The sequence below is a fragment of the Podospora bellae-mahoneyi genome, chromosome 7 (assembly GCF_035222275.1).
Source record: "Podospora bellae-mahoneyi strain CBS 112042 chromosome 7, whole genome shotgun sequence".
Taxonomy (NCBI): Eukaryota; Fungi; Ascomycota; class Sordariomycetes; order Sordariales; family Podosporaceae; genus Podospora; species Podospora bellae-mahoneyi.
Window position 1 is genome coordinate 3,971,812 of NC_085886.1, and position 19,943 is coordinate 3,991,754.

Below are 19,943 nucleotides of genomic sequence, written 5' to 3' on the forward strand. Positions count from 1 at the left end.
TAGTTTATTTTTTAGAATATACCGAGTTTAAAGAGAAATATATATAGTACGAATTCTAGTAATTATCGGCTTATAGATTTTATAAAATTATACGAAATACTTTATAATTATTTAAACTTTTTAATAAATTAAAAAAGCTATATATATTAAAAGGTTTATTTAAAGATAAACGGGCTTAGAAAAAAAACGTAAAGTTAAGCGATTAGCTTTTAAGGGTTAAAGGTTTAAATTTAAGTACCGTACGAAAGTTAAACGGGGGTTTTTAGGGATATAATAAATATAGGATTCCTAAAAAGTTTTACGGGCTGTAAGAATCGTTAAAGGAAAATAAAGGTTTATTTTATAAATCTAGAAAAGATTATTTATATAATATAAAATTAATTATAGGATTAGTTATAATTTAAAAAAGGGGGTTAAGTTAGTTTAAGGAAAATATTAAAGTACGTTATTAAAAGTATAGAGTTATATTAGATAAGAAAGTAACGGTAATATACCGGTTATTCGTACAGGTAAAAGTATCGGATATTAAGTGTTCTATAATAGTATTAGTTTGGGTTAGGATATAGGAGGAACTTCGTACGAGATATTTAAAGTTAATAGAGTAATTATATTTTTTTTTTTTTAAAAAAAATATATATATTTTAAAAATTTAAAAATTAAAAATAAAAATATATATTATTAATTATATATTAAAATAAAAAGAATAATAATAACTTTATATATATTAAAAAAAGTAATGAAATAATATAGAAAAATATAAAGAATATATAACCGCTAAATATATAAATATTTGCTAAAATATATTAAAGTTAAAAATAATAAAAATATATAAATAAAAAGGTATTTAAATAGTTAAATAAAAATAATAAAGCGTTTAAACCGTTATATATAAATAAAAAAGGGCCCGAAGTGTTATATATATATATAAAAGGGCCGAATCAATATATATATATAAAGGTACCCGAATTAAAATATAAATAAAAAGTAATTAAACGATTATATATATATAAAAGATATTTAAAAAGCTTTATATATATAAAAAAGTATTTAAGTAATATATAAATATAAAAAGTTATTTAACCGTTATAAGTAAAGTAAAATGAAGATTATTTAATATATATAAAGAAAAGAGCGGCCGAAGTATTATTTATAAATTAAAAAGAATAATAATTATAAAATATAAAAAGAAAAGTAATTAAATTATTATATATTAATAAAAGTAATTAAAATACTATATATATATAAATTAAATAACCGAATTACTATATATATTAATAAAGATGACCGAACCGCTAAATATATATAAAAGAAAATATAGCTATAATATATAAATAAAAAAAATTCGAATCTCTTTTTATATATATAAAAGGCGCCCGAACCGCTATATATTATATAAGAAAGGTACCGAACTACTATATATTTTAGAAAGAAAGAATTAAACCGGTATATATATATATAGAGGCGGCCGAACCGCTATATATTATATAATAATAATTAAAGCGGTATATAGATATATTAAGGCGCCCGAACCGCTATATACCATATAAAAAAAATAATTAAACCGATATATATATATATAAAGACGCCCGAACCGCTATATACTATGTAAAAGATAATAATTAAACCGGTATATATATATATAGAGGGTTATACTATATAAAAAAAAAACTTAAACCAGTATATATAGATATAGACGCGCCCGAAGAGTTATATACTATATAAAAAGAATAATTAAACCGGTATATATATTTATAAAGGGTTATACTATATAACAAAAGAATTAAACCGGTATATATATATATAAAGGCGTCCGAACCGCTATATATAATATTAAAAAATAGCCCAACCGCTATATATATAGAGAGGCGTACGAACCGCTATATACGATATAAAAAAAATAATTAAACCGGTATATATATATGTAGAGGCGCTTAAAGCGCTATATACTATATAAAAAAAATTATTAAACCGGTATATATATATATAAAAGGTTATATTATATAGAAAAAAATTAAACCGGTATATATAAATATAGACGCGCCCGAACCGCTATATACTATATAAAGAAAATAATTAAACCGATATATATATATATAGAGGCGGCCGAACCGCTATATACTATATAAAGAAAATAATTAAACCGGTATATATATATATAGAAGGTTATACTATATAAAAAAAGAATTAAACCGGTATATATAGATATAGACGCGCCCGAACCGTTATATACTATATAAAGAAAATAATTAAACCGGTATATATATATATAGAGGCGGCCGAACCGCTATATACTATATAAAAGAAATAATTAAACCGGTATATATATATATAGAAAAGCTCGAACCGCTATATATTATATAAAAAGAAATTAAACCGGTATATAAATATATAAAGGGTTATACTATATAAAAAAAGTATTAAACTGGTATATATAGATATAAAGGCGGCCGAACCGCTATATATTATATAAAAAAAGAATTAAACCGGTATATATATATATATAGGCGCCCGAACCGCTATATACTATATAAAACCAATAATTAAACCGGTATATATATATATAGGAAAGCTCGAACCGCTATATATTATATAAAAAGAAATTAAAGCGGTATATATAGATATAGAGGCGCCCGAACCGCTATGTACGATATAAAGAAATAGCCGAAACGCTATATATATAGAGAGGCGCCCGAAGCTATATACTATATAAAAAAAGAATTGAACCGGTATATATATATATAGAGGCGCCCGAACCGCTATATACTATCAGTAATTCTCCGATGGATTGTAATACAATCCGTTGAAAAGCGCACCAAAAAAAACGCCCCACTTTAGAAACAGGGGGGTAGGATCCGTTAAGGAATTAGTTGTACGATCCGATGGGATTTCTTTTACTAAAATGAAAAAGAAAAGTATTATTAGAATCGCTATAACGAGCTGCATAGAATGGTATTAAATACATCATTATACGAGCGGTGTGGAAATAGAAGTAAAAGAGGTGAAGTTAGGTATAAGTGTGCTAGTAATGCACGTATATAGTAGTATAAGGTTGGGTAAGGGAATAGTTTTTTATACGATCCAATAAGATTTTTCCTATTAAATTAAAAGAGAAAAGTATTATTGGAATTGCTATAGCGAGCTGTATAGAATGGTATTAAGTGTATTATCGTACGAGCGGTGTAGAAATGGAAGTAAAAGAAGTAAAGTTAGGTATAAACGTGCTAGTAATGCACGTGTATAGTAATGTAAGGTTCTGCAATTAAATAATTTTTTATACGATCCAATAAGATTTTTCCCATTAACTTAAAAAGCAAGGATATTATTAGAATTGCTATAACGAGCTGCATAGAATAATATTAAGTGTATTATCGTACGAGCGGTATGGAAATAGAAGTAAAAGATATAAAGTTAGGTACTAATAATGTATGTGCATAGCAGTATAAGGTTGTATAAGGGAATAGTTTTTTATACGATCCGATAAGATTTTTCTTATTAATTTAAAAAGTAAAGATATTATTAGAATTACCTACACGAGCCGCATAAATAGTATTAAATATATTATCGTACGAGCGGTAGGGAATTAAAAGTAAAAGATATAAAGTTAAGTGTAAGTATATTAGTAATACACGTGCATAGTAGTATAAGGTTATATAAGGGAATAGTTTTTTGTACGATCTAATAAGATTTCTTTTATTAAAATAAAAAAGAAAAGTATTATTGGAATTACTATAGCGAGCTGCATAGAATAGTATTAAGTGTATTATCGTATAAGTATTATAGAAATTTAAATAATAAATAAAAATTATAAATTCGATTTTTATTACCGTACGACTTATTTAATTATCGGAATTACTAATAATTATAAACTCCTAACTTCCTTCCATAGCTTACTTATTTCCCTCGTCCTCCCCTTCGGCTATAATACCCCTTTAAGTAGCGGTAAAGAAGCTATATTTACTACTATAATCCCTCCACTTATAGTTACTATAAGTACTACCCTAATACCTATCCGTCGTATAATAATCCTTAAACGGCCCCCTATTAGGCTTACTAGTATAGGTAGTATAAGGAGAAGTAGCTACTAAATTACGGTTTTAAATTAAAATTACATTAAGGTAGCTCGGACGAGCTAGTACCTTAGCCCCCTTTACTTTGCCGGGGACGTATTCGATGTCGGCCGATAGTAGGGCCGAAATTATTTATTATATTGCCTATATGTTTATTAATTTAAGTATTATCGTACGGGAAAAATATATACTTATATTAATATAGAAGCTATTCATTAGCCTCCTAATATAAGGCTAGCTAATATCGATAATTTCGTACGAACTACGGGTATTAAGGACTAGAGCTATCTTATATGTTAGTTAAAAGTCGATTGTTTTGTACGATAAAAAAGTTTACTAGAAAAGGATTTTAATAAGAATTAAAGTCGCTATTACATAGCTAGCCTCTCGAGAGATTTGGAAGAAAAGGTATATACCCGGCAGCCACACGTTACTGCCTTCGTACCCACGTAACTGCCTTCGTACTAGGCGTGCCTACGCAACTACCTTCTTGCCAGGCGTGCCTTAACTATCGTACGGGACCGACGCCTTAATCGGAATAACACGGCTCTATTGCACAGTTAGCCTGTCGAGGGATTTAGAAGAAAAGGTCTGTACCCGGCAGCTACACGCTACTACCTTCGTGTCCTGGCGTGCCTTGACTATCGTACGGGACAGACGCCCTGATCGGAATAACACGGTTTTGTTATATAGCTGGCCTGTCGAGGGATTTGGAAGAAAAGGTCTGCACCCGGCAGCCACACGCTACTGCCTTCGTGCCCACGTAACTGCCTTCGTGCTAGGCGTGCCTACGCAACTACCTTCTTGCCAGGCGTGCCTTGACCATCGTACGGGACCGACGCCTTGATCGGAATAATACGGCTCTGTTGCATAGCTGGCCTGTCGAGGGATTTGGAAGAAAAGGTCTGTACCCGGCAGCCACACGTTACTACCTTCGTGCCTACGCAACTACCTTCGTGCTAGGCGTGCCTACGTAACTGCCTTCTTGCTAGGCGTGCTCTGACCATCGTATGTGACTAGACGCCTTGATCAGAATAACACGGCTCTATTGCATAGTTACCTGTTAAGGGATTTGGAAGAAAAGGTCTGTACCCGGCAGCCACACGCCACTGCCTTCGTGCCTACGCAACTACCTTTATACTAGGCGTGCCCTAACCATCGTACGGGACCCAGACCCCGGTAACCGCACACTACTGCCCTTATCCACTTATATATAACCTACTCTACTCTTTAACGGGATATCCTTCTTTAAAAAAACCTAGTAATAAACTTTAATATTATAATATTTTACATCGTATATAATTATTATATTACGATTAATACTATATTAGAATAGAACCTTTTATTTATATCTCCTACTTTTAAATTCTTATTTATAGGAAATATAAGGTAGCTATTCTTATAGATAAGGTATTTACCTATCTTCGTACGTCCTATGAAGATATTATAGCTATAGATAGACCGAATATCGTATGAGAGTATAATAATTTATTAACGGTCTTTCGAAAATAATAAGATTTAATAAACCTTATACTTCCTCCCACGGTAATTAACCTAATTCTAGAACTAAGGAAGCCTTCTTTTAATAAATTAAAGTGCGATACTTACGCCTATATCGTACGGACTAAGAAGGCGATATAGGAGTATTACCGTACGAGGTACGACTAGATTAATCCTAATATAAAAGGAAGAAATATTAAGGTAGCCTAATAATACTAAGGACCTTAGAAAATTAGGATATATTACTAACGTTTTTTTAAAAGCCGGTTAATTATTAAATATTTTAAAGTATAATTAACGGAGCCGGTAGCCGGAAGTCCCGACTTCGTATAATAAACCTAAAGACGAAAAGAATAGTTTATAGAATCCTATCGTACGATTAGCTCGACTCTTTAATAAATATTAATAACTATTATAGTAAATAAGGGACGATTAGCTTTAAATCCCTAACTAATTAAAATAGGTTAAATATATTACTTTAGGTCTTTAGACCGGCAGGCCTTATATCGTACGACTTTTTTTAACCTAAACGAAGGATAGTTAAACGGTAAAAATCTAATTACGTTTACGGTCCTTTAAAAAATTTAGAAAAAGATTAATTAGGTTATTACCGATATAATAGTAAAGTCGTTATTTAATAAAGTCGGTTACCCTATTTTATTCGAGGTTAATAAAAAGATAATCGATTAAAAGCCTAATAAACTTTTTAATAATAGTAGCTTAGTCCCTCGTACGATATAGAAGTACTTTTTTATTTAGAAAAGGATTTTTAGGTATATTTGCCGTATATAAAGTTAGGATTAATAGGATCGGCTACCGTACGAATTAAACGCTAGTTAGACCAGAAGTCTAGAGACTATTATATAAGTAGTATAGGAGTTTTACTATAATAACGATAAGGCTAAACGAAAGTTACTAAATTAGGTATTTATTAATTTTTTTATTAAACTTTTAGATTATTCTTTCCTACGGTCGTCGTACGAAAGCACCCTCTTTTTTACTTTAATTACTATAGCCCTAAAGGATAATAGAAAGTAATATACCCTATCCGATTTTATACTATTCCTATTTACTATCGTTACCCTCGGTAAAGCTTTTATCGTACGATACTTACTTTACGAATTTATTTAATTAAAAAAGGTAAGTAAAAAACCTAATCTCTTTAATATTATCCACCTTAAAGTCTCGAGGTTCCTAACTAAAGTTTATTAAAGTAATTACTCTATACCGATAGATTAGATTTTAAAAACTTATATATATAGTATAATTATTAATAGCTTTACGGTATCCGAAAGCAGGTTTACATTTAACGGTACTACTATTATATACTAGGATATTTTTACTACTATTAACGCCCTAGCCGAAATAATATATATTCTAATTAATAAAATTAATCGTACGGTCTAAAACCTAACTTTCTTATTAATATCGGATATTCCTTTCCCGGAAATTCCTTAGAATAATTTAAAGGATAATATAAGCTAAAATAAAATTAAGTATTCCTTTCTTTCCGATCCTAATAATATATACTTCCGGCAGCCTTAGAATTAAATCGTATAACGTATTACCGAAAATCCTTCCCTTACTTAACTTTGGTTAAGAAAAGAGGGCGACGGTTATATTTATTGTACGACCGAGGCCTAATTATACTTAGACCGGGTAAATAAGCTTCGATCCTTCTTTTTTATTGTAATATATTTATTATTAAGGTTATTGCCTCGTATAATAAAGCTTTTAAATATAAGGTTCTAGAATATACTAATTAAAGGGCTTAGAAATATATTTATTTAATATAGTATAGTCGTAATCGTACTATAGTATTATAAAGGAATAAATTATATTAAATAGCTAAAGGTTATTTACCGCTATTTCTTAAGGGAGTTAGGTATAAACGTTATATAATACCTTTAGCTTATTTACCTCTTTTACTTTAGTTTATAATACTAATTTAACGGAGCCTCTACCCCTACTTTATTCTTTTAAGATATAAAATTCGTACGGCCGTTTAAGGATATCGAGTTTAGGGGTATTAGCCTAACTATATTCTCTAATAACCTAAGAAACTAATAGTCGTCCGATAAAGTTAGCCGGGCCCTCTTATCGTATATAGAGCGCTACCTCGGATCTAAAATCAATATTCGGCCCTAGCGTTATATTACTATAGGTATTACCTATTAATTTCTTACTTATTTTATTCTAAGGAGTTTATTAGAAAATAAAATAGTACCGTCGTCCGATAATTACGACGTGTTTAATTTTAGTTACGACGAGGATAACGAAACTGAGGGCTTTAATCCTATAATTACGGCTTAAACCGGCTACTTAGAAAAGGTTACTAGGATAGTATACGCTAAGTATATTAACCAGGGAAGGTTAGGGTATACCGTATAATAATAGCGGTTTATAAAGCTTAGCTAATTATAGTATTAACTATTTACCTTTAGCTCGGATAATACTTTAATACTCTAGTAAACTAAAACTAACCTCTTTTAGAACTAGCGTTATACTATATAATAGGAACGATTCCGGTATTTAGTTAGCTTTAATATTAAAGGCCGTTTCCGTTAAATATTTAATAATCCTAATATTAGTTTTAAAAGTAACTAGCGCGAGGTATTAACTTCTATCGTACGAAAGTTTAGCCTAATCCTTTATATTACCGGGATAGGGAGTGGAAAAAATATTATTTTTTTATTTCCGGCCTATTATATAAAAGATAAGGTTACTATTATTATTTCCCCTTTTATAGTACTATAAAAGGATATGGCTTAGCATTATAAAGAACTAAAGATTAGTTATATAATTTAAAACTTTAAAGAGGTTTCGGTTAATTAAATTATTTTTATAACGCTAAAAGCCTTTTATATTTAAACGTTTAAAACCTTCGTTAATAGGTTTAACGTATAATAATAACTTAACCGGATTATCTTTAACGAGTGTTATATTATTTTAGACTTATCGTACGAATTTCGATTACTCTTTCGGTAAATCGGCTAATATATAGCTTTAATCGGGATATAATTAATCTTCCTAATAGTTACCTTCCTACTTCGGGACTTACTAGGGTTTTATAAAAGTTTATATTTTAATTCGCAAAAGGTAACTATCGTACGGTTTATTATATCCCGGTCGAATATTAAATACTTTATAGTTAAGTATGGAGATTAAGAGGCCGTCCTCCGAGCCCTATCAGTAATTCTCCGATGGATTGTAGTACAATCCGTTGAAAAGCGCACCAAAAGAAACGCCCCACTTTAGAAACAGGGGGGTAGGATCCGTTGAGGAATCAGTTGTACGATCCGATGGGATTTCTTTTACCAAAATGAAAAAGAAAAGCATCATTAGAATCGCCATGACGAGCTGCACAGAATGGTATCAAGTGCATCGTCGTACGAGCTGTGTGGAAATGGAAGTAAAGATGTGAAGTTGGGTGTAAGTGTGCTGGTGATGCACGTGCATGGCAGTATGAGGTTGTGTAAGGGAATGGTTTTTTGTACGATCCGATGAGATTTTTCCCATCAAATCAAAAGAGAAAAGCATCATTGGAATTGCCATCACGAGCTGCATAGAATAGTATCAAGTGCATCATCGTACGAGCGGTGTGGAAATGGAAGTAAAAGAGGTGAAGTTGGGTGTAAGTGTGCTGGTGATGCACGTGCATGGCAGTATGAGGTTGTGTAAGGGAATAGTTTTTTGTACGATCCGATGAGATTTTTCCCATCAACTTAAAAAGCAAAGATATCATTAGAATCACCTACACGAGCCGCATGAATGGCTTTAAGTGCATTGTCGTACGAGCTGTGTGGAAATGGAAGTAAAAGAGGTGAAGTTGGGTGTAAGTGTGCTGGTAAGGCATGTGCATGGCAGTATAAGGTTGTGCAATCAAATGGTTTGTTGTACGATCCGATGGGATTTTTCCCATCAAATTAAAAGAGAAAAGCATCATTGGAACTGGCATAACGAGCTGCATGGAATGATATCAAGTGCATCGTCGTACGAGTATTACAGAAATCCAAATAATAAATAAAAATCATAAATTCGATTTTCATTACCGTACGACTTATTCAGTTGTCGGAATCACTAATAACTATGAGCTCCTGGCTTCCTTCCACAGCTTGCTCATTTCCCTCGTCCTCCCCTTCGGCTGTAATACCCCTTTGAGTAGCGGTAAAGAAGCTACATCTACTGCCATGATCCCTCCACTTGCAGTTACCACAAGCACCACCCCAGTACCCATCCGTCGTACGACAATCCCTAAACGGCCCCTATCAGGCTTGCTGGTACAGGCAGTACAAGGAGAAGCAGCCACTGAACCACGGCTTTGGATCAAGACTGCATTGAGGTAGCTCGGACGAGCTAGTACCTTAGCCCCTTCACTTTGCCGGGGACGCATTCGATGTCGGCCGATGGTAGGGCCGAAATTGCTTGCTGTGTTGCCTATATGTTCATTAGTTCAAGCATCATCGTACGGGAAAGACATATACTTACATTAACACAGAAGCTGTTCATCAGCCTCCTGATATAAGGCTGGCCAGTGTCGATGACTTCGTACGAGCCACGGGTGCTAAGGACCAGAGCCATCTTGTGTGTTAGTTGAAAGTCGATTGTTTTGTACGATGGAAAAGTTTGCTAGAAAAGGATTTCAATGAGAATTAAAGTCGCTGTTGCACAGCTGGCCTCTCGAGAGATTTGGAAGAAAAGGTGTGCACCCGGCAGCCACACGTCACTGCCTTCGTGCCCACGTAACTGCCTTCGTGCTAGGCGTGCCCACGCAACTGCCTTCTTGCCAGGCGTGCCTTGACCATCGTACGGGACCGACGCCTTGATCGGAATAACACGGCTCTGTTGCACAGCTGGCCTGTCGAGGGATTTGGAAGAAAAGGTCTGCACCCGGCAGCTACACGCCACTGCCTTCGTGTCCTGGCGTGCCTTGACTATCGTACGGGACAGACGCCCTGATCGGAATAACACGGCTCTGTTGCATAGCTGGCCTGTCGAGGGATTTGGAAGAAAAGGTCTGCACCCGGCAGCCACACGCTACTGCCTTCGTGCCCACGTAACTGCCTTCGTGCTAGGCGTGCCCACGCAACTGCCTTCTTGCCAGGCGTGCCTTGACCATCGTACGGGACCGACGCCTTGATCGGAATAACACGGCTCTGTTGCACAGCTGGCCTGTCGAGGGATTTGGAAGAAAAGGTCTGCACCCGGCAGCCACACGCTACTGCCTTCGTGCCCACGCAACTGCCTTCGTGCTAGGCGTGCCCACGCAACTGCCTTCTTGCCAGGCGTGCTCTGACCATCGTATGTGACCAGACGCCCTGATCAGAATAACACGGCTCTATTGCATAGCTGCCTATCAAGGGATTTGGAAGAAAAGGTCTGCACCCGGCAGCCACACGCCACTGCCTTCGTGCCCACGCAACTGCCTTTGTGCCGCCAGGCGTGCCCTAACCATCGTACGGGACCCAGACCCCGGTAACCGCACGCTACTGCCCTTATCCACTTACACGTGACCCACTCCACTCTTTAACGGGGTATCCTTCCCCAAAAAACTTAGCAATAAACTTTAATATCACAACATCTTGCATCGTACACAACTATCACATCACGATCAATACCATGCTAGAATGGAACCTTTTATTTATATCTCCCACTTTCAAATTCTTGTTTGTAGGAAATGTAAGGTGGCTGTTCTTGTGGATGAGGTGCTTACCCATCTTCGTACGTCCCATAAAGACATTGCAGCTGTGGACAGACCGGATATCGTACGAGAGTGCAACAATTCACTGGCGGTCTTTCGAAAACAACAAGACCTAATAAACCTCACACTTCCTCCCACGGCAATTGACCCAATTCCAGAACTAGGGAAGCCTTCTTCTGATGGATTAAAGTGCGATGCCTGCGCCTATATCGTACGGACCAAGAGGGCGATGCAGGAGCACTGCCGTACGAGGCACGACTGGGTTAACCCCAACACAAAAGGAGGAAATATTAAGGTAGCCCAACAACACCAGGGACCTTGGAAAACTGGGATATATTGCCAGCGTTTTTTTAAAAGCCGGTTAGCTGCCGGATACTTTGAGGTACGATCAACGGAGCCGGCAGCCGGAAGTCCCGACCTCGTACAACAAACCCAAAGACGAAAAGAGCAGTTTATGGAATCCTATCGTACGATTAGCTCGACTCTCCAACAAACATCAACAACCATCACAGCAAGTGAGGGACGATTAGCTCCAAATCCCTGGCTAACTAGGATGGGTTGGACACACCACCTTGGGTCTTTAGACCGGCAGGCCTTACATCGTGCGACCTCTCTCAACCCAAACGAGGGATGGTTAGACGGTGAGGATCCAGTTACGTTTACGGTCCTCCAAAAAAATCTGGGAGAGGATTGACCAGGTTACTGCCGATGCAATGGTAAGGTCGTCGTCCGATGAAGTCGGTTACCCCGTTCTATTCGAGGTTAATAAAAAAGACGATCGACCAAAAGCCCAACAAGCCTTTTAATGGTAGTAGCCTGGTCCCTCGTACGATACAGAAGTACTCTCTTGTTTGGAAAAGGATTTTTGGGTACATTTGCCGCACACAGAGCTGGGATCAACAGGATCGGCCACCGTACGAATTAAACGCCAGCCAGACCAGAAGTCTGGAGACTGTTATACAAGTGGCATGGGAGTTTCACCACGGTAGCGATGAGGCCGGACGAGAGTTGCTGGATCAGGTACTTGTTGATTTCTTCATTGGACTTTTGGATCATCCTCTCCCACGGTCGTCGTACGAAAGCGCCCTCCTTTCTGCCCTAGCTGCTATGGCCCTAAAGGATGATGGAAGGTGGTACACCCCGTCCGATTTTACACCACTCCTGTCTGCCATCGTCACCCTCGGTAAAGCCTTTGTCGTACGACACTCACTTTACGAGTTTGCCCAGCTGGAAGAGGCAGGCAAAAAGCCTAGTCTCTTTGATATCGTCCGCCCCAAAGTCTCGAGGTTCCTGACTAGGGTTCACCAAAGTAACTACCCTACACCGATGGACTGGGTTTTGGAGGCTCGTGCGTATGGTATGACCATCAATAGCTCCACGGCATCCGAAGGCAGGCTTGCGCTTAACGGTACTACTATTGTATACCAGGACATCTCTACCACCATTGACGCCCTGGCCGAGATGATGCATATTCTGGTTGATGAGATTGATCGTACGGTCCAGGACCTAACTTTCTCGTTAATATCGGACGTTCCTCTCCCGGAGATTCCTTGGGATGATTTAAAGGATGATATGAGCCAGGATAAGATTGGGTATTCCTTTCTTTCCGATCCTGGTAATATATGCTTCCGGCGGCCTTGGAATTGGATCGTACGACGCATTACCGAAAATCCTTCCCTTACCCAACTTTGGTTGAGAGAAGAGGGCGACGGTTATGTTTATTGTACGACCGAGGCCCAGTTGTACCTGGACCGGGTAGACAAGCTCCGATCCCTCCTTTTATCGCCATCCATTTATTGTCAGGGTTACCGCCTCGTACGACAGAGCTTTTGAGCATGAGGTTCCAGAACACACCGGTTGGAGGGCTTAGAAATATATTTATCCAGCACGGCATGGTCGCAATCGTACTGCGGTACCACAAAGGGTTAAGCCACACTGGACAGCTAAAGGTTATTCACCGCTATCTCCCAAGGGAGCTAGGTGTGAGCGTCGTACGATACCTCTGGCTTATCCACCCCTTTTGCCTCAGTTTACAACACCAGCTTGACGGAGCCTCCACCCCCACTCCATTCTTCTGGGATGCAAAATTCGTACGGCCGTTTAAGGATATCGAGTCTGGGGGTGCCGGCCCAGCTATATCCTCCAGTAACCCAGGAAACCAATGGTCGTCCGATAAAGTCAGCCGGGCCCTCTCATCGTACACAGAGCGCCACCTCGGGTCCAAAATCAGTATTCGGCCCTGGCGTCATATTGCCGTGGGTATTGCCCGCCAATTTCTTACTCATCTTATTCCAAGGAGTTTGTTAGAAAATAAGATAGTACTGTCGTCCGATGATTACGACGCGTCTGATTTTAGCTGCGACGAGGATGACGAAAATGAGGGCTTTAATCCTATGATTGCGGCTCAAACCGGCCACTCGGAAAAGATTGCTGGGATGGTATATGCTAGGCATATTGACCAGGGAAGGTTGGGGCATGCCGTACGACAACAGCGGTTTATGAAGCTTAGCCAGTCATGGCACCAGCTATTTACCTTTGGCTCGGACGATACTTTAACGCTCCAGCAGACCAAAACCAACCTCTTCCAGAACCAGCGTTATACCGTACGACAGGAACGACTCCGGTACTTAGCCAGCCTTGATATTGAGGGCCGTTTCCGTCAGATGCTTAATAACCCTGATGCTGGTTTTAAAGGCAACCAGCGCGAGGTGTTAACTTCTGTCGTACGAGGGTTTAGCCCAATCCTATCAGTAATTCTCCGATGGATTGTAGTACAATCCGTTGAAAAAAAAGCGCACCAAAAGAAACGCCCCACTTTAGAAACAGGGGGGTAGGATCCGTTGAGGAATCAGTTGTACGATCCGATGGGATTTCTTCTACCAAAATGAAAAAGAAAAGCATTATTAGAATCGCCATGACGAGCTGCACAGAATGGTATCAAATGCATCGTCGTACGAGCTGTATAGAAATGGAAGTAAAAGAGGTAAAGTTAGGTGTAAGTGTGCTGGTGATGCACGTGCATAGTAGTGTAAGGTTATATAAGGGAATAGTTTTTTGTACGATCCGATAAGATTTTTCCCATTAAATTAAAAAAGAAAAGTATCACCGGAATTACTATAGGGAGCTGCATAGAATAGTATCAAGTATATCGTCGTACGAGCTATATGGAAATGGAAGTAAAAGAGGTAAAGTTGGGTATAAGTGTGCTGGTAATACACGTGTATGGCAGTGTAAGGTTATATAAGGGAATAGTTTTTTGTACGATCCGATAAGATTTTTCCTATCAAATTAAAAGAGAAAGGCATCATTGGAATTACCATAGCGAGCTGTATAGAATGGTATTAAATGCATCGTCGTACGAGCTATATAGAAATGGAAGTAAAGATGTGAAGGTGGGTGCTGGCGATGCACGTGTATGGCAGTGTGAGGTTGTATAAGGGAATAGTTTTTTGTACGATCCGATAAGATTTTTCCTATTAACTTAAAAAGTAAAGATATTATTAGAATCACCTACACGAGCCGTATAGAATGGTATTAAGTGTATTGTCGTACGAGCTATATGGAAATGGAAGTAAAAGAGGTGAAGTTAGGTATAAGTGTGCTGGTGATGCACGTGCATAGTAGTGTAAGGTTATATAAGGGAATAGTTTTTTATACGATCCGATAAGATTTTTCCTATTAAATTAAAAATCAAAGATATTATTGGAATTGCTATAACGAGCTGCATGGAATGATATTAAGTGTATTATTGTACGAGCTGTGTGGAAATGGAAGTAAAAGATATGAAGTTAGGTGTAAGTGTGCTGGTGATACACGTGTATAGCAGTATAAGGTTATATAATTAAATGGTTTGTTGTACGATCCGATGGGATTTTTCCTATAAAATTAAAAGAGAAAAGTATTATTGGAACTGGCATAACGAGCTGCATAGAATGGTATTAAGTGTATCATCGTACGAGGTGTGTGGAAATGGAAGTAAAAGATGTAAAGTTGGGTGCTGGTAATGCACGTGCATGGCAGTGTAAGGTTATATAAGGGAATAGTTTTTGTACGATCCGATAAGATTTTTCCTATTAAATTAAAAATTAAAGATATTATTGGAATTACTATAGGGAGCTGTATAGAATGGTATTAAGTGTATTATCGTACGAACGGTGTGGAAATGGAAGTAAAAGAGGTGAAGTTGGGTGTAAGCGTGCTGGTGATATACGTGTATAGTAGTGTGAGGTTCTGTAATTAAATGGTTTTTTGTACGATCCGATAAGATTTTTCCTATTAACTTAAAAAGCAAGGATATTATTGGAATTACTATAACGAGCTGCACAGAATGGTATTAAGTGTATTATCGTACGAGCGGTAGGGAATTGAAAGTAAAAGATATAAAGTTGGGTGTAAGTGTGCTGGTAATGTACGTATATAGTAGTATAAGGTTATATAAGGGAATAGTTTTTTGTACGATCCGATAAGATTTTTCCTATTAAATTAAAAATTAAAGATACTATTAGAATTGCTATAACGAGCTGCATGGAATAATATTAAGTGTATCGTCGTACGAGCTGTATGTAATGGAAGTAAAGATGTGAAGGTGGGTGCTGGCGATGCACGTGCATGGCAGTGTAAGGTTGTATAAGGGAATAGTTTTTTGTACGATCTGATGAGATTTTTCCTATTAACTTAAAAAGCAAGGATATTATTGGAATTGCTATAACGAGCTGTATGGAATAATATTAAGTGTATTATTGTACGAGCGGTGGGGAATTGGAAGTAAAAGATATAAAGTTAGGTGTAAGTGTGTTAGTGATGTACGTGTATAGTAGTGTAAGGTTATGTAAGGGAATAGTTTTTTGTATGATCCGATAAGATTTCTTTTATTAAAATAAAAGAGAAAAGTATTATTGGAATTGCTATAGGGAACCGTATAGAATGGCATTAAGTGTATTATCGTACGAGCTGTATGGAAATGGAAGTAAAAGAGGTAAAGTTAGGTGTAAGTGTGCTGGTGATGCACGTGTATAGTAGTATAAGGTTATATAAAAGAATAGTTTTTTATACGATCCGATAAGATTTTTCCTATTAAAATAAAAGAGAAAAGTATTATTAGAATTACTATAGCGAGCTATATAGAATAGTATTAAATATATTATCGTACGAGTATTATAGAAATCTAAATAATAAATAAAAATTATAAATTCGATTTTTATTACCGTATAACTTATTTAGTTATCGGAATTATTAATAATTATAAGCTCCTAACTTCCTTTTATAGCTTACTTATTTCTCTCGTCCTCCCCTTCGGCTATAATACCCCTTTAAATAGCAGTAAAGAAGCTATATCTACTACTATAATCCCTCCATTTATAATTACTATAAGCATTACCCTAATACCCATCCGTCGTACGATAATCCCTAAATAGCCCCCTATTAGGCTTACTAGTATAGGTAGTATAAGGAGAAGTAGCTATTAAACTACGGCTTTAGATTAAAACTATATTAAAGTAGCTCGGACGAGCTAGTACTTTAGCCCCCTTTACTTTGCCGGGAATATATTCGATATTGGCCGATAGTAAGGCCGAAATTACTTACTATATTACCTATATATTTATTAATTTAAGTATTATTGTACGGGAAAGATATATACTTATATTAATATAGAAGCTATTTATTAGCCTCCTAATATAAAGCTGGCCAGTGTCGATAACTTCGTACGAGCTACGGGTATTAAGGACTAGAGCCATTTTATATATTAGTTGAAAATCGATTGTTTTATACGATAGAAAAGTTTATTAGAAAAGGATTTTAATAAGAATTAAAGTCGCTATTATATAGCTGGCCTCTCGAGAGATTTGGAAGAAAAGGTGTGTACCCGGCAGCCACACGTCACTGCCTTCGTGCTAGGCGTGCCCACGTAACTGCCTTCTTGCCAGGCGTGCCTTGACCATCGTACGGGACCGACGCCTTGATCGGAATAATACGGCTCTGTTGCATAGCTGGCCTATCGAGGGATTTGGAAGAAAAGGTTTGTACCCGGCAGCTATACGCTACTGCCTTCGTGTCCTGGCGTGCCTTGACTATCGTACGGGATAAACGCCCTAATCGGAATAACACGGCTCTATTATATAGCTGGCCTGTCGAGGGATTTAGAAGAAAAGGTCTGTACCCGGCAGCCATACGTTACTACCTACGTACCCACGCAATTGCCTTTGTACCAGGCGTGCCTTAACCATCGTACGGGACCTAGACCCCGGTAACCGCACGCTACTGCCCTTATCTACTTACACGTGACCCACTCTACTCTTTTACGGGGTATCCTTCCCTAAAAAAATTTAGTAATAAACTTTAATATTATAATATTTTATATCGTATATAACTATTATATTACGATTAATACTATATTAAAATAGAACCTTTTATTTATATTTCCTACTTTTAAATTCTTATTTATAGGAAATATAAAGTAATTGTTTTTATAGATAAGGTACTTATTTATCTTTATACGTTCTATAAAGATATTGTAGCTATAGATAGACCGGATATTATACGAAAGTATAATAATTTATTAACGGTTTTTCGAAAATAATAAGACTTAATAAACCTTATACTTCCTCCTATAGTAATTAATTTAATTTTAGAATTAAGGAAGCTTTCTTTTAATAGATTAAAGTGCGATATTTGCGCCTATATTGTACGGACTAAGAGGGCGATATAGGAGTATTACCGTACGAGGTACGACTGGATTAACCTTAATATAAAAGGAGGAAATATTAAGGTAGCTTAATAATACTAAGGACTTTAGAAAATTAGGATATATTACTAACGTTTTTTTAAAAGCCGGTTAGTTACCGGATACTTTAAAGTATAATTAACGAAGCCGGTAGCCGGAAGTCCTAACCTCGTATAATAAATTTAAAAACGAAAAAAGTAATTTATAGAATCTTATTATATAATTAGTTTAACTTTTTAATAAATATTAATAACTATTATAGTAAGTAAAGGACGATTAGTTTTAAATCCCTAGCTAACTAAGATAGGTTAAGTATATTACTTTAGGTTTTTAAACCGGTAAGCTTTATACTTTACGATTTTTTAATTTTTAAACGAAGGATAGTTAAACGGTAAAGATTTAATTACGTTTACGGTCCTCTAAAAAATCTAAGAAAAGATTAATTAAGTAATTATTAATATAATAATAAAGTTATTGTCCGATAAAGTCGGTTATTTAATTTTATTTAAAATTAATAAAAAAATAATCGATTAAAAACCTAATAAGCTTTTTAATAGTAGTAGCCTAGTCCTTCGTACGATATAAAAATACTTTCTTATTTAAAAAAGGATTTTTAAGTATATTTACCGTATATAGAGTTAGGATTAATAGGATTAACTACCGTATAAATTAAATACTAATTAGACTAAAAGTTTAGAAATTATTATATAAGTAGTATAGGAATTTTATTATAGTAGCGATAAGGCCAGACGAAAGTTATTAAATTAAATATTTATTAATTTTTTTATTAAACTTTTAGATTATCCTTTCCTATAGTCGTCGTACGAAAGCGCCCTCTTTTTTACCCTAGCTATTATAGCCCTAAAGGATAATAAAAAATAATATATCTTATCCGATTTTATATAACTTTTATTTACTATCATTACCTTCGGTAAAGCCTTTATCGTACGATATTTACTTTACGAATTTTCTCGGTTAAAAAAAATAAGTAAAAAGCTTAATCTTTTTAATATTATCCGCCCTAAAGTTTTAAGGTTTATAATTAAGGTTTATTAAGGTAATTATTTTATATTAATAGACTAGATTTTAGAGGTTCGTACGTATAATATAATTATTAATAGTTCTACGGTATCCGAAAGTAAGTTTACGCTTAACGGTACTACTATTATATATTAAGATATCTCTACTACTATTAATACCCTAGCTAAAATAATATATATTTTAGTTAATAAAATTAATCGTACGGTTTAGGACCTAACTTTTTTATTAATATTAAACGTTCCTTTTCTGGAAATTCCTTAAAATAATTTAAAGAATAATATAAATTAGGATAAAATTAGGTATTCTTTTCTTTTTAATTTTAATAATATATACTTTCGGCGGCTTTAGAATTAAATTATATAATATATTACCGAAAATCCTTCCTTTACTTAACTTTAATTAAAAAAAAAGGATAACGGTTATATTTATTATACGACCGAGGCCTAGTTATACCTAGACCGGATAAATAAACTCCGATCCTTCCTTTTTATCGCGATATATTTATTATTAAGGTTACCGCTTTATATAATAAAGCTTTTAAGTATAAGGTTTTAAAATATATTAGTTAAAGGGCTTAAAAATATATTTATTTAGTATAGTATAGTCGTAATCGTATTACGGTATTATAAAGGAATAAATTATATTAGATAGCTAAAGGTTATTTACTATTATTTCCTAAGGGAACTAAGTATAAGCGTTATATAATACTTTTAACTTATTTACCCTTTTTACTTTAATTTATAATACTAGCTTAACGGAGCTTCTACCTTTATTTTATTCTTTTAAAATATAAAATTTATATAGCCGTTTAAGGATATTAAGTTTAAAGGTACTAGCTTAATTATATTTTTTAATAATTTAAGAAATTAATAATTATTTAATGAAGTTAGCCGGGCCCTCTTATCGTATATAA